Genomic DNA, 14,567 nt, shown 5'->3' with positions numbered 1-14,567 from the left:
CGAGCACCCATGCAGAAACTACAGAGAGCAGGATAAGAGGGGCACTGTGCAAGTGCTGAGGGAACTGAAGTGTCAATGCAAAATCCTGTATCCAGTGAAACTGGTCTTCAGAAAAGAAGGGACAATCAAATGAAGAAAGATAAAGATAATTTGTCAACAGCTGACTTACCCTAAAAGACTGGCTAAAGAAGTCCTCTTAACAGAAAAGGAATATAGAACTATGAATTTTGAGACATAAGAATAAATATGAACAATGGAAACTGTACGATACAGATAAACAAAAGCCATTATCCATCTGCTCTGAAGTTCCCAACATTAGGTTTGATAATCAAGTGTTTAATGAACTGTCTGGTGTGGTTCTAAAGGTTCATGAAAGAAATATTTCAGAAAATTATAATCAGAAGATATAAAGAGCCACACGGGAAGGTCAAATTTCTAAACTTCACTAAAACCAAAAAATCACCATATCAGTAGAGGGTGGTAAGGTATGCATAATACAATGCACTGCTTAGAATAAATGCTTTAAAATGGGATACATTTGAAAATATTAGAAAGAGAAGAAAGGAACAATGAAATGACGGACTTAACTCAAACTCAGTGCCACCCAGTCCATTTCAACTCATCGCAATTGTCCAGACAAGAGGAGAACTGCCTTTCTATGGGAGTAGAAAGTGTCATCTTTCTCCCTTGGAAAAACGGGTAGGTTTGAACTGCTGTCCTTGTGGTTAGGAGCTAAACACATAACCTACTACACCACCAGGGCGCCTAAGAATTAACATGTCATGAATTACATTAAATGTAAATGATCTAAATTTACCAATGAAAAACATAGGTTACCTGAGTAGATTAAAAAGCATAACTCAATTCTATACTGTCTTCAGGGACTTACTTGAACCATAATGCTGTAGAGAAGTTGAAAGTGAAAGGATAAAAAGTGATATATAAACTTTATTCAAAAGACAAGAGATCTGAGACAGAGATTATGCAACACTAGAGAAGCCAATCCACCAAAAAAGAGGACATAATTCTAAATAAGTATGCAGCAAATAGAAGAGCTGAAAATGTGTGAAGAAAAAAATAGAATTGAAAAAAGAAAGAGAAAAATCCACAATTGCTGCTGAAGACTTCAACCTCTCTCTTAACAACTGATAAAAATTAGAGAAAACATCAACAAGATGTAGAAAATAACTAACATCATCAAACATCAGGACCTAGTAGACATTTACAGAACTCACATCTGGCAGAATACACATGCATGTGTGCATGAAACACACACTATATCCTATGAGATAAAACAAAATTCAACAAACATAAAATCATACAGAGCATATTTCTAACCACAGTAAATTCAAACTATAAATCAATAAAGGGAAAGGAAATATTTAAGCATTTAGGAAAGAAAAACTAAACTGTAAAAATATTTTTTAAAGGAAAATGAGCTGATTACAGGAACCCAAGTGGAAGGCGAATTTTGAGAATGATGAGGGCAATGAATGTATAAGGGTGCTTTACTCAATTGATGTACGTATGGATTGTAATAAGAGTTGTATGAGCCCCAATAAAATGATTTATAAAAATTATGTATATATTTTAAATCTAAGATTTAAAGATAAAGGCTCAAGGGGGAAATAGAACTTTATGAAAACTAAAATATAAAATATGGAAAATTTTAAGACATAGCTAAAGCAGTGCCTAAAGGTAAATTAATAGCACTAAAATAACTGGTTTTCTAGCAAGTCTGACACAGAAGAGGGTAGACAAAAATTGCAGGTTTTAAGAATTAAATAAGGGAGCTTACTAAAGATCTTACATACATAAAAAAGACAACAAACATATCTACATACATCTGACAACTAAGATGAGAGAGATCAATTCCTTAAATGAAACCAATCACAACTCTGTAATGATGGGCTCAAACATAGAAATTATGAATGGCGCCTAAGAACAACAGCAGCAGCAAATAACATCACAGCTCACCTACAGTGAGATATGTAATTTGAATAGCCCCAAGAGGCCTGTCGGCCCTGTCAGGTCAGTGTTGGGCTTCTAACAGCAAAGTTGGTGATGCAAACCCACCAGCTATTCTGCAGGAGGAAGTAAAGATGCTCTCTGCTCCTCTCAAGATCTATGGCCTCAGAAAACCGATGTAGTGTCCCTGTGAGTCAGAATCAACGCAATGGTTGTAGGATGGTTGGTTGGTAAAGATGAAAGAAAATTCCATTTGCAACTTCAAACTGATTATTATAATTTTAATGAGATCTCCTGGGCCAGATGGCTTCATTTGAGCATTCTACAAAATATTTTTATTTAAAGAATTCATACCTATTCCAGAACTATGACAGTAATATCACCCTGACACCAAAACCATTTCGACAGTAAAAGGCAAAAACAAAAATACTACAACTCAAGATCGCTCATTAACTGACAGGCGAAATCTTCAAAAAAATATTCTCAAACTTAAAACAGTAATATCTAAAAGGAATTATAGATGATGACCAAGTGGCTGGTTCAATATTTGAAAAACACTGTAACCCAAAGAAAAAAATCAAATGATCAATTAACTGATACAGGAAAAGTCTGACATAATTCAATACTCATTCATAAAAACTCTCAGAAAAAGTAAAAGTATACTGGATTACTTTCAACTTGACAAAGAGCATCTATAAAATTCTTTCAACTAATATTGTAGTTAACAATGAACAACATTAACATGCTTTCTTCTCTAAGATCAGGAAAATGACATTTTCACTCTGCTAATTCAACTAGCAGAATTCCTAGTGCTAGAATTCCTAGCCAGTGAAAATAACCCAGAACAGGAAATAAAAGGCACTCAAATTGAAAGGAAAGAATAAAAAAGGTCCTTAACTATACATGATATATTGGCTAGGTAGAAAGTCATGGAATCTATAAAATAAAAACTCCTAAAACTAATAACCATGTTCAGAACATTTAAAGAATACACGTTAAACCTACAAAACTCAACATTTTATATACTAAGAACAAAATAATGAAATGAAAATTCTAAATATCACTGTTTTGCAAAAATAAGACAAAAAGATAAAATTCTTATATGTAAACCTCACAAATCATGTGCAGGAATTGTATGCTGAAAACTAGAAAATACTGATGAAAGAAATCAACTACCTGAATAAATGATAAGAAACCAGCAGTTACTAAAAAACAAAACAAAAACACACAAAAAACAGAATTGCACTGGGCTGAGCCGAGGTTTCATAGTAATGTATTTTTACCACTCGGTGAGCATCACTCAACTTGTTCTGAGTTAATGCACCCAGTGGCAACACCTGGGAAAGTTCTCTCAGGTCACAGTGAACTTTTTTGTAAAAGCAGTTTTGCTTCAACCTCACTTTCTGTGATGGCTGATTTAAGAGAAGAGCACGCAGCTGTGAAATTCTGTTTCCTGCTCGAGAGAAATGCCGCAGAAACTGTTGTGATACTGAACACAACTCACAAGGACAGCACTGCGGGAAAAACTCAAGTGTAAGAATGGTTTTCTCTTGTCTATAGGTGTACTTGTTCCGGTCCTGTCCAGAGTGAGAAGCAGCACTGGGGTCATGATAGTGGGGGGTGAGGAAGCCACAAGGAGCCGGAGGAATATTGTGTGATCCATCGGACCAGAACAGGTACACAGGTATAGACAAGAGATAAAGCTCATGACGCATGGAATCCAGGAATAGGAATGGCAATACCCAAAGAGAAGGGGGCGGGGGAGACTGGAGAAGAGGAAAGGGGAACCGATTGCAATTATTGGCACATAACCACACACCCCATTCCAGTGGAAAGAACAGAAACCAGAGGAGAAGGGGGACAGTGGTAGTTGTGAGATATTAAAATAATAGTCATCTATAATCTAATAAGGGGCCATGAGGGGGCGGAGAAGCTGATACCAAGGCTCAATAGAAAGTAAATGTCTACAAAAGAATGATGGGAATATTTGTACAACTATGTCTGATACAACTGATGTGTGGATTAAGGGATGTACATGGTAGACAATGGTGGAGGGGGGGGGAGGAAAACAAAAGGATGAATATAAGGAAGAAAAGGGGAGCAGCGGCATGGGGCATTAATCCACCCAAGGGGAGGGTACTGGTTATATCTCCACAGGGAAAGTGGGACCAGACTTCAACCCAGTGCCGCAAGGTGTGAATGCAATATCCCGGCGTGGAGTAGGGAACCAGTGGAGACGTCTGGGAGGCTGGCCCCAGCACCATAAATTAAGTGGATTCCTGCCCCGCCCCTGAAAAGAATTTGTTCCAAAGGACATTGACTCTGCAGCTCCGGGAGATGGACAAATCTGATCAGAGCACACGGGAGCACATGAAGGGGCAGGAGAAGAGAGTGGAGCACAGCCTGGCCCACCAGGCCGTGAGGATGATGTTCCTGAGTAGAGCAGCCAGTCCACAGAGAGAACATCATGGCTGGCCCTACTATGAGAAATGATGCCAATCAGTGACTAAGGGCGATACAGTGGACTGCACCAGAGACACAGTGTGGGAATTGCACCTGCCCTGATCCCACCACACCGAGGCAAATCACTGGGGGAGTGCAGCGGAACAGCAAGGGAATGGAGTGGCAAGGTCCCCAGGGAATGCTGAAAGTGAACTTTGGGGCCAGGGCGTGATGCCCCAACAGACTGGACTGGAAAACGCTCCTAAGGGCCAGCAAACAATCCCTGAACTAACTACAAGCTTTTCTCTTGTGAACTGTTTTGTTTTGTTCTTTGTCAGTGGTTTGTTTTTGTTGTTTTGTTGTCTGTTGGTATACTGTTGCTTTGTTTTCCTCTGTCTTGTTTTTGTGCATGTTAGTGTCTCAACAGGTCTGTCTGAATAGGACAGGCTGGATGAACTATCTGGAGGAAAAACAACGGGACCAACAGTTCTGGGGAGACTTGGGGTGGGGGGGTGGGGGGGTAAGGAAGTGGTGTTAACAAACACAGGGACAAGGGAAAAACATGGGACCCCAAATGGTAGAGAGGGGGGAGTGGCAGGCCTGGTGGGGAATGATCAAAGGTAAGGTTGCTTAGAGAAGAGGTATACTCTAGCCCAGGTAGCGACGAAGCATGGTGATAGGGCAGGAGGAAAGTCAAGGGAGATGGAGGAAAGAGCTAGGAGTCAAAGGGCATTTATGGAGGTCTAGACAAAGACATGTACATGCAAATATATATAGGAGGATGGGGAAATAGATCTATGTGTCTATATTTATAGGTTAAGTATTAAGGTGGCGGAAGGACCTTGGGCCTCTACTCAAACACTCCCTCAATGCATGAATACTTTCTTTTATTAAATTGGAAATCTATGATGCTCACTCTCCCAACACAACGGCTGGAGCCAAAGTTGGTGAACAAGTAAATGTGGCGAAGAAAGCTGATGGTGCCCGGCTATCAAAAGAGATAGTGACTGGGGTCTTAAAGGCTTGAAGATAAACAAGCGGCCATCTAGCTCAGAAGCAACAAAGTCCACATGGAAGAACACACCAGCCTGTGTGATCGAGTGGTCCCGAAGGGATCAGTTATCAGGCATCAAAGAACAAAAAATCATATCATTGACTGCACACCTCCATGATAGGATCGCTGAAGACAAGTGGGTGCATAAGCAAATGTGGTGAAGAAAGCTGATGGTGCCCGGCTATCAAAAGAGATAGTGTCTGTGGTCTTAAAGGCTTGAAGGTGAACAAGCAGCCATCTAGCTCAGAAGCAAAAAAAGCCCACATGGAAGAAGCATACTGGCCAGTGCGATCACGAGGTGCCAAGGAACCAGGTATAAGGCATCATGCAAAAAAAAAAGATATATGTGTGTATGTATATATGTGTGTGTGTGTATGTATATATATGTGTATGTGTATATATATATATATATATATATATATATATATATATATATATATATATATATATATATATACCATATTAAATGAGGGGGGAAGTGCAGAGTGGAGACCCAAGGCCCAAGTGTCGGCCAATGGAGATCCCCTCATAGAGGGGTTTAGGAGAGGAGATGGGTTAATTAGGGTGCGAGGTAGTACCGATGAAGAACACAGCTTTCCCCCAGATCCTGGATGCTTCCTCCCCCCAACTACCATGATCCGAATTCTACCTTGCAGGGCTGGATAGGGTAGAGGCTGTACACTGGTACATATGAGAGCTGGAGGCACAGGGAATCCAGGGTAGTGATACCTTCAGGACCAAGGGTGTGAAGGGCGATGCTGGGAGAGTGGAGGGTGAGTGGGTTGGAAAGGGGGAACTGATTACAAGGATCCACATGTGACCTCTTCCCTGGGAGAGGGACAGCAGAGAAGGGTGGGGGGGAGACTCCGGATAGGGCAAGATATGACAAAATAACGATGTATAAATTACCAAGGGCACATGAGGAAGGGGGGAGAGGGGAAGGAGGGGAAAAAAAAAGAGGACCTGATGCAAAGGGCTTAAGTGGAGAGCAAATGCTTTGAGAATGATTGGGGCAGGGAATGTATGGATGTGCTTTATACAATTGATGTATGTATATGTATGGATTGTGATAAGAGTTGTATGAGTCCCCTAATAAAATGTAAAAAAAGAAAAGAGGAAAAAAATGATTAGGGAAAAGACTGTACAGATGTGCTTTATACAATTGATGTATGTATATGTATGGACTGTGATAAGAGTTGTATGAGCCCCTAATAAATTGTTTAAAAAAAAAAAAGAGTTGCAAGAGCTCCCAATAAAATGATTTTTAATAAATAAATAAAAGAATGGTTTTCTCTTTTCAATAAAGGTGAAATGTCAACTGATGACAAACCTCGTTCTGGGCATTTCTCTGGGCATCAGATGAAAATGTTGACTTATCATGCATTTGGAGTTTGTTCCACCAAGTCAGACTGTTAATCAAACTTTCAATTTAGAGGTTCTAAAAAGATTGAGTAACAGTATGTGACAAAAAGACGTGATTTGTGGCAGATGGTGAACTGGCTTTACATAACGCAAATACATCTGCTCAAACAGCCATCTCAGTGTGCCAGCTTTGTACAAAAAACCAGCATGCCTCTCTTGCCCCATGCACCTTACTCACCTGACCTTGTTCTGTGCAACATTGTTTTGTTTCTACAAATGCAGAGGGACATGAAAGCACAGTGAACTGATGAAGTAGAAGAGGTGAAGAAAAAAGCAAGGGAGGTGCTATCAGCCACCCACACATACGAGTTTGAAAAATGTTTCCAAGAACGAAATCACAGATTTGACAAATGTATTAAGTGCAATGGAGAGTACTTTGAAGGTGATAAAGTTGTTTTGTATAAAAAAATTTAAATAGCTAGCTTTGAAAAAAAAATCTAGTTTTGGGGGTACCCCCTCATACATATGCTATGTTCATGATCGAAAAACTCAACATAGTAAAGATATTAATTCTCCTCAAATTACTGTAATAGTCTGACACAATTCCTATGAAATTTTCATGATTTGTTTTAGACAAGATATTCTAAAAGTTGATTCACTCTCTCACTCACTAACTCTCTTACTCACTCACTACTCACTCACTCACTCACTATCTCACTCACTCAATCTCTAAAAAAAATAAGTTTTTAAAAAGATATTCTAAAAGTCATTTGAGAAAATATCACAGAAAAGTGAAACAGTTAAAACATTAGAAAAACATAAATAAATTGAAAGGACTCCGCTGAGCCAACTGTAAGATTTATTTTGTAAGCATTCAGGACTGTGAGATACCATAGGCGAACCTAACCCCCTAAGTCAATGGAACAAGATTTAGAATCCAGCAACAGATCCACAAAAATACGCCCACCTGCTTTTGCACAGATATGCACAAGCAATTTAGTAGGGAGGGATTAACCTTTCAATAGGGTTGTAGGAACCAGCCCTCCATAGCCAAAGAAAAATAAAACTTTGACCTAGGTTTCACATTATATAAAAAAATTAGCTAAAAATTGACAAACTTAAATATAAAGCCATAAAACATTTACACACACAGAGAGAAAAATCTTTAGAATGGAGTGATAGGAAAAAAGTTCTTGTACTCGAAAGAAGGAAACCTTAATATAAATTGAGCTTACTCAAAATTTAGGATTCTTTTTCTTCGAGATTATGAAGAGTTAGAGAAAATGTTTGCAAACTACTGATGATCCAGGATTAGTATCTAGAAATCATAAAGAATTCTCAAATGTAACAGTAAAACCATCATCATCATCCAAGGAGAAAACAAATATATGAGTAAATATTTCATCAAAGAAGATATTCATGGAGAAAACATATGAAAAGGTATGAGCATATTAAAATATGTCTAACATGACTTGCCACAAGGAACATACAAATTAAAACCACAGCGAGTCATCACTTACAGAACTAAGAGAGTGAATTATATATATATATATATACATATATATATATATATAATATTATTTAAATGACAACATCCTAATGCTGGTGATGATACAGAGTAACTGGATCATCCATCCATTGTTATGGATACAATGATACAGCAATGCTATATTTGACCATTAAAAAAATCTACACATGTAACTACATATGCTACAGTAACTGTACTTTTAGGTATTTAATATAAGATTTTACAATGACAACTCATGCATGGAAAAAGAAAATCCGTACATGGATGTTTATACCAGCTATCAGTGTAACAGTACATCCCAGATGTCTTTCAGTGGATGAACGATTAAACAAACACTGGTTCACCCAGATAATGAAATAGTACAATGAAATAGTATTCAGTAATTTTCCGGAGGGGGGGCTGTTACTGTTTTTAAATGAAAGAATCCTTTAATGTCAAAGTGCCCAACTGTTAACAGAAAAGTTGGAGTGTTGAGTCCACCCCTAGGTGCCTCAAAAGAAAGGCTTAAATGACCTACTTCCCCCAAATCAGCCCTTGAAAGTCCCCTCAGGATTTTCTTGTAATTCTACTCAGACACACATGGGGTGGCCTTCAGTTGAAGGTGACCCAGTGGTCACAGATTATTTATATGTTGAATGCATTTCTAGAGAAATACATTGAGTGAAAAATACCACTCCCAAAAGGTTATACATACTTCCATTTAGCTAACATTCTTGAAATAAAAAGTTGCAAAGATGGAAAACGGATTAGTGGTTGCCAGAGGTTAAAGAAACTTTGGCGTGAGAAGGAAGCGGATGTGGCCATGGCCGTCCTCAATGCCAATATGCTGGCTGAGACATCCAATTGTAGTTTTGCCAGTCACTACCATTTGACTGACCCTGGGAAAGCGTACATGGGATCTCTCTGTAGGAATTTTTATAACTGATGTTACTTTATAATTATTCCAGAATAAAAAGTTGAATTAAAATTTAAAAAGCAGTCTATGGCATCTGAACAAGAAGCCATGGTTGTACTGTCGGGTAAGTGTTGGACAGCTAACTAAGGTCGGTACTTATGACCCAGCAGCCACTCAGAAGGAGTGAAAGGAGGCTTCCCAGCTCCCATAAAGATTTACAGCTTGGGGGGAGCTGGGAGGGAGGGGGAAAAAAAAAGAGGGCCTGATGCAAAGGGCTTAATTGGAGAGCAAATGCTTTGAGAATGATTGTGGCAGGGAATGTGCGGATGTGCTTTATACAATTGATGTATGTATATGTATGGATTGTGATGAGAGTTGTATGAGGCCCTAATAAAATGTAAAAAAAGAAAAGAAAAAAAAATGATTAGGGCAAAGAATGTACAGATGTGCTTTATACAATTGATGTATGTATATGTATGGATTGTGATAAGAGTTGTATGAGCCCCTAATAAAATGTTAAAATAAAAAGATTTCCGGCCTGGAGAACCCTGTGTAGGTTGTTGTAAGTGGGAATTTACTGATTTGTTTCACGATTATTTTTGAAGGTACACCTAGCTTTGCACAGAAACAGTCATGCCTTTTGGCTCGTCGCCCTCCCAGCCTCATGGGTAAGTTGATAGAGTAAAGCCCACAAAGTAGGCTTATTCGAGCTCTTAACAACCAGTTTCGCCATCAACAAATCAAAATACGGCCCATGAGATCTTCTTTTGAAGGATACCCAAAGCATCTCAAACCCTCTGGAGATAAGGCCCAAGTAGCCAATACTCCATGTAAGTCTAAAGTCTACATCTACGTTGCTGAGCAATGCAAATCTAGCAGGCAGTCCCCCACATATAGCTGGCGCTCACGCTGTGTCTTGTGCCGTTAGAGTCGATGCCGAGTCACGGCGATTCCATGCGATACAGCGTGGAACGGCTCCAAGAGTTTTCTTGACTAATCGCATGGTAGTTCGTCTTTTCTTTTCACCAGGACTTTTCTGTATGGGTGAATTCTCACTACCAATCTTCCAGTTGCCCATCCTGTGCAAAATGTTTGCACCAAGTAGGGCCGGCCCTGTTAGATGCTGGTTCCCTATATACATGGAGAGCTTTTTCTGGACATTGTGGTGTGTGTACATGAAAGTGAAGCCCACTTTCCCAGTTACTAAGCATCCCTATCAACTATGCAATGAATCCAATGGATCGCTCACGGTGAGTCAATTACGAAATGGGTTGTTTCCTTCCCTCTCACTGCAGGAGGCCTCCAGGCATGCCAGCCTTGCAAACAGCAAGAAGAAACCACCACCAGATTTCCTGAGGACCCAAGAGATAATCCTTTTCACACTTGTGAAAGTAACAACAGGTAACAATATGCTTCATTCAACTCCAATGTCAAGTTTCCAAAAGATTTTTATTAAACGCCAATTTTTTTCTCTCCTTCATCTAACATGGCAGTATTTTAGATCTACATTTATTTCTTTTTTATGTCATTTTATTGGGGACTCTTATAACAATCCATACATTAATAGTATCGAGCGCATTTGTACATATGACACCATCACCATTTTCATAACTTTTTTTTTCTACTCGAGCCCTTGGTGTCAGCTCCTCTTTTTATCCTCCCTGCCCCACTCTCCCCTCCTGTGACAGCTTGATAAATTATGGATGATTATTTTCATATCTTATACCATCCACTGTCTCCCTTCACCCATGGTTAGCTGTACTTCTTATGTTTAGGCAACCTAGTTCACCAATTCAATCATGATCTAAGACGACTTATTTTTGTGTAAACATTTAGACACCTACCTTCTTTAGAAACTGAAGGAAACACAAAAACAACATTTTAAATAAAAACTATTTAATTGTACATTCTTTGCCCTAATTATCTTCGAAGCATTTGCTCTCCACTTAAGAATTTACAGATGTGCTTTATACAATTGATGTATGCATATGTATGGATTGTGATAAGAGCTGTATGAGCCCTAAATAAATAACTAAATAAATAAATAAATAAATAAAGGGAAAAGAAACAAACAAAAAACTATTTAATTGAAAATATAATGCTAGTGGGATGAGCAAAACAATATCTGCTTTCAAACTTTCCATTCATGCCAAGTACAACAAAATCTAAATAAGAAGTCATTAAAAAGAAGTTTTATTAGTTTATACACCAGTAACACCCAAGCAATGATGTCATTTTTTTTTAAAATGCTGCACAGGGAGTGAATAAATAATTCAACACTCTCCCAAGAAAATCTATGTTCACTCCTAAATTATGCTGTTACTTGCTTTTATTTAAAGATTCCAGGAGGAAAATAGAATTCATAATCATTTAAAGTGACTAACAGAAGGGGAAGCAAATTACATCACTAGGAAAGAATTCAATATGACTCTAATCCAGTGCTCCTCAACACTGGCACTCCTGGTACTTGGGGTCAGATGAGTATTTAGTGCAGAGAGCCGTCCTCGACTTCATAAGATGTTTGGCAGCAGCCCTGCCCGCTACTTAGCGCTTTCTTCCATCCACCGATTGTGACAACCACAGTATCTCCAGACCTTGACAATGGCTCCAGAGAGGCTAATCAGCCTGCGTTGAAAACCACTACTTTGTTAGTCACACACATCCTAGGACTACATTTTAGCAATCATCCGAGAATTAGTAAATGTCATGCAAGTCCATGAAGAGGCCGAAGGCTTGACAGGTGTTAACAACCATAAGCTTTCAAGAGTCTGAAGAAATAATTCTGACCAGTAAGGAAATGGCCGATGTTAACCGAGAAAATATCTCAGTTCCCATAATGGAGCATGTAGGTCTAGATGTGGCCTACAAACCATTGCTGTTGAGTGGACTCTAACTCACAACCACCCTACTGCACAGAGTGGAATTGTTCCTAAGGGGTTCTAAGGCTGTAATGTTTATGGGAGCAGACTGTCAGATCTTTCCCCCTGCGAAGCAGCTGGTAGGTTCAAACTGCTGACCTTTCAATCAGCATCCAAACACTTAATCAAGTCCCCTGATCTAGGAGATATAGATATATATAGATATATATATATAATAAAATATATATGTATATAATAAAATAACTTAAAAGGGCTCCTTTTCACCCAAGTATTTGTATGTGAAACGAAACTAGACATGGCCACCAACCGTAGCATCAAATTGGTTCAGATTGGTTCAGATTTCTCACCTGCCCTTATTTTTCTACACTACTCATTGCTGTGCCCAGGTAACGGCATGGGATGAAAACTGTTGTCATTTGGTGCGTTCACAAGCCGTCCCCCCAACGTCAATCATCCCTGTGGTTTCTTTTTTTTTTTTTCTTTTAATGTGCCCTAGGCATGAAACAGCTCTGGCCACGATCTAGGCATCAAGCTAGGATGAACAAAGGGCTGCCAGTCTGCTCTGCCCCTGACTGATATAAGAGCACCACCACCAATCAGGTGTCTCTTTGCCCATAGCCAGGGGATCCCTGTGGTTTCTAACACCCGGGCACACAGACAGACCACAGAGGACATCAGTAATCCCTGAGTACTTGCTCACGGCTGCAGCAAAGTGTTAGCATATGTGGAGAAGGCAAGGAGGGGGCTGGGGCATCCTGACAAGTGCAGAATGTAAACACAAGGCAGAGCCCAGTTCAAAATGTGGCAAATCATCATCAGCCCAAAGGCCTGCCCGCAAGGGCTTTCAAACACAGGCTCCACAAATAAACGCTCCAAAGTCACGTCTTCATTCAACACCGACTGTGGCGTCCACTGGTTGACACATGAGCAATGCTTGTTTACTTTGCATGGGTGTCCTTTTTTTAATTCCATGTGGGATTTACTTTCTCCCTCTGCCTAGTTACCCAGAGACGACAGTTTACATGCTGACTATGCTATAGTTATGGAAGGCTTGGCATTCTGCTTCCAAAGATCATCGGAGGGAAGGTGTTCCTGTACCGATTGTCATGAGCTGGGCACAGACTTGATGGCAGCCGACAAGAAGGGCAGGGATTCAAGAGCTACATAGAGAAGGCTGTCTCTTTCTGCCCGCTGTACTTCTGTCCCTACATCTCTGTATGTTGGGCCTCAAGGGTAAGAATACCGCTACACTGATTTCATTGCATTGCAAAATGGAAAGCCTGGACTGTGGATGGAGTGATTATATGTATTTTGCGATGGTAAAATAAAGGAAATTTAAACATCAGCACACCTCTTGCCATTACCCTCTTTCTTTCCCATTGATTTCCAAAGGTAAACACGGTCTTTCTCCTGCCTTGGAGCCCAGCTGCGAGCATCGCAGGAACCTTTCTAAGCTTCCTTTATTACATACAGTGCACTCTCCTACCTGTGAGCAGGTGTGTGTGGGGGGTGGAGGGGGTGGAGTCTTCATCCTATAATTCAGCTCCCCAGACTTCTAGCAGTCTGCCTGCTGGGAGTACAGACACAGCGAGGAGAACGGGAAAGGAGGACAGGCGGCATCTCCCCACCTGTGGGCCCAGATGGCACTGGAACACACGCCAGTGTAACCCATAAAGGCTTAAGAAACATATAAAGCAAACGCGCTACTTAAAAGAACAAAAATCGACATCCAGCCACACATACTTATGGTACAGATTATTAAAGACACAGGGCACGGCGACTTCTAAAAGATAACGAAGCCAAACACTAGCAAAACACAGATGAGGAAATAAAGAGCTGCTCTAGTCCTCCTCCGACCATCGGCACGGTGGAGTGAGTGTCAATTCACACGGTTTTCAATATGCCTGAACAAATGAATGATAAGATATGTGAATTATAAGCCAATAAAATTATTAATAATCTTATATGGCTCAAATGTTAGGAAACTTAAAAGAATTATGATAAATAAAAGAATTAGGATAATCTTCAAGAAAATAATTTCATTTGAATCTTTGAAGACAAACTTCTTTTCCAAGACAATTTAAAATAAAAATGAGGATCATCCAACAAAAGATGGAAATAAACTGAAGAATATTTGTCATGTTGTAAAAGAACAACCTCTCTTTTGAACTGACTAGAGCAGGGCATGGAAAGCAGTCCTGTACATAGTTGCTAATTTAGGGAGCCAACTGTACTTATTTCCCAAATGAGCATCTTTGTTAAAGGGAACAGCAGGTTGGTTCTCTGAGTAGTTAGGGAATAACAAGGCAGTAAAAACCCACCCTATTTTGCCACCCTGGCTGAACTTCAGCTTCCATTAAAGTCTTGGCCTGGCTATATCTCAATTAGCTTGAGCTTTGTACAGCCAACGTCTGGTCGTAAAGAAACTTTCCCCCAAGT

General features: G+C 39.7%; 1 protein-coding gene and 1 non-coding gene across 17 annotated transcripts in view; both read right to left on the bottom strand.

The window, feature by feature from the left end:
- MAGI1 (membrane associated guanylate kinase, WW and PDZ domain containing 1) overlaps nucleotides 1-14,567 on the bottom strand; it is a 728,953-nt gene that overhangs the window by 338,658 nt on the left and 375,728 nt on the right. The window lies entirely within an intron of this gene.
- LOC142449698 (small nucleolar RNA SNORA48) lies at nucleotides 12,612-12,755 on the bottom strand. Its single transcript, XR_012784817.1, has one exon. It is a non-coding gene; the product is annotated as a small nucleolar RNA SNORA48 (small nucleolar RNA).

Source organism: Tenrec ecaudatus, chromosome 5 (genome assembly GCF_050624435.1).
Source record: "Tenrec ecaudatus isolate mTenEca1 chromosome 5, mTenEca1.hap1, whole genome shotgun sequence".
Taxonomy (NCBI): Eukaryota; Metazoa; Chordata; class Mammalia; order Afrosoricida; family Tenrecidae; genus Tenrec; species Tenrec ecaudatus.
Note: the sequence above shows the minus strand (reverse complement) of the source record. Positions and strands in the feature narration are given on the sequence as shown.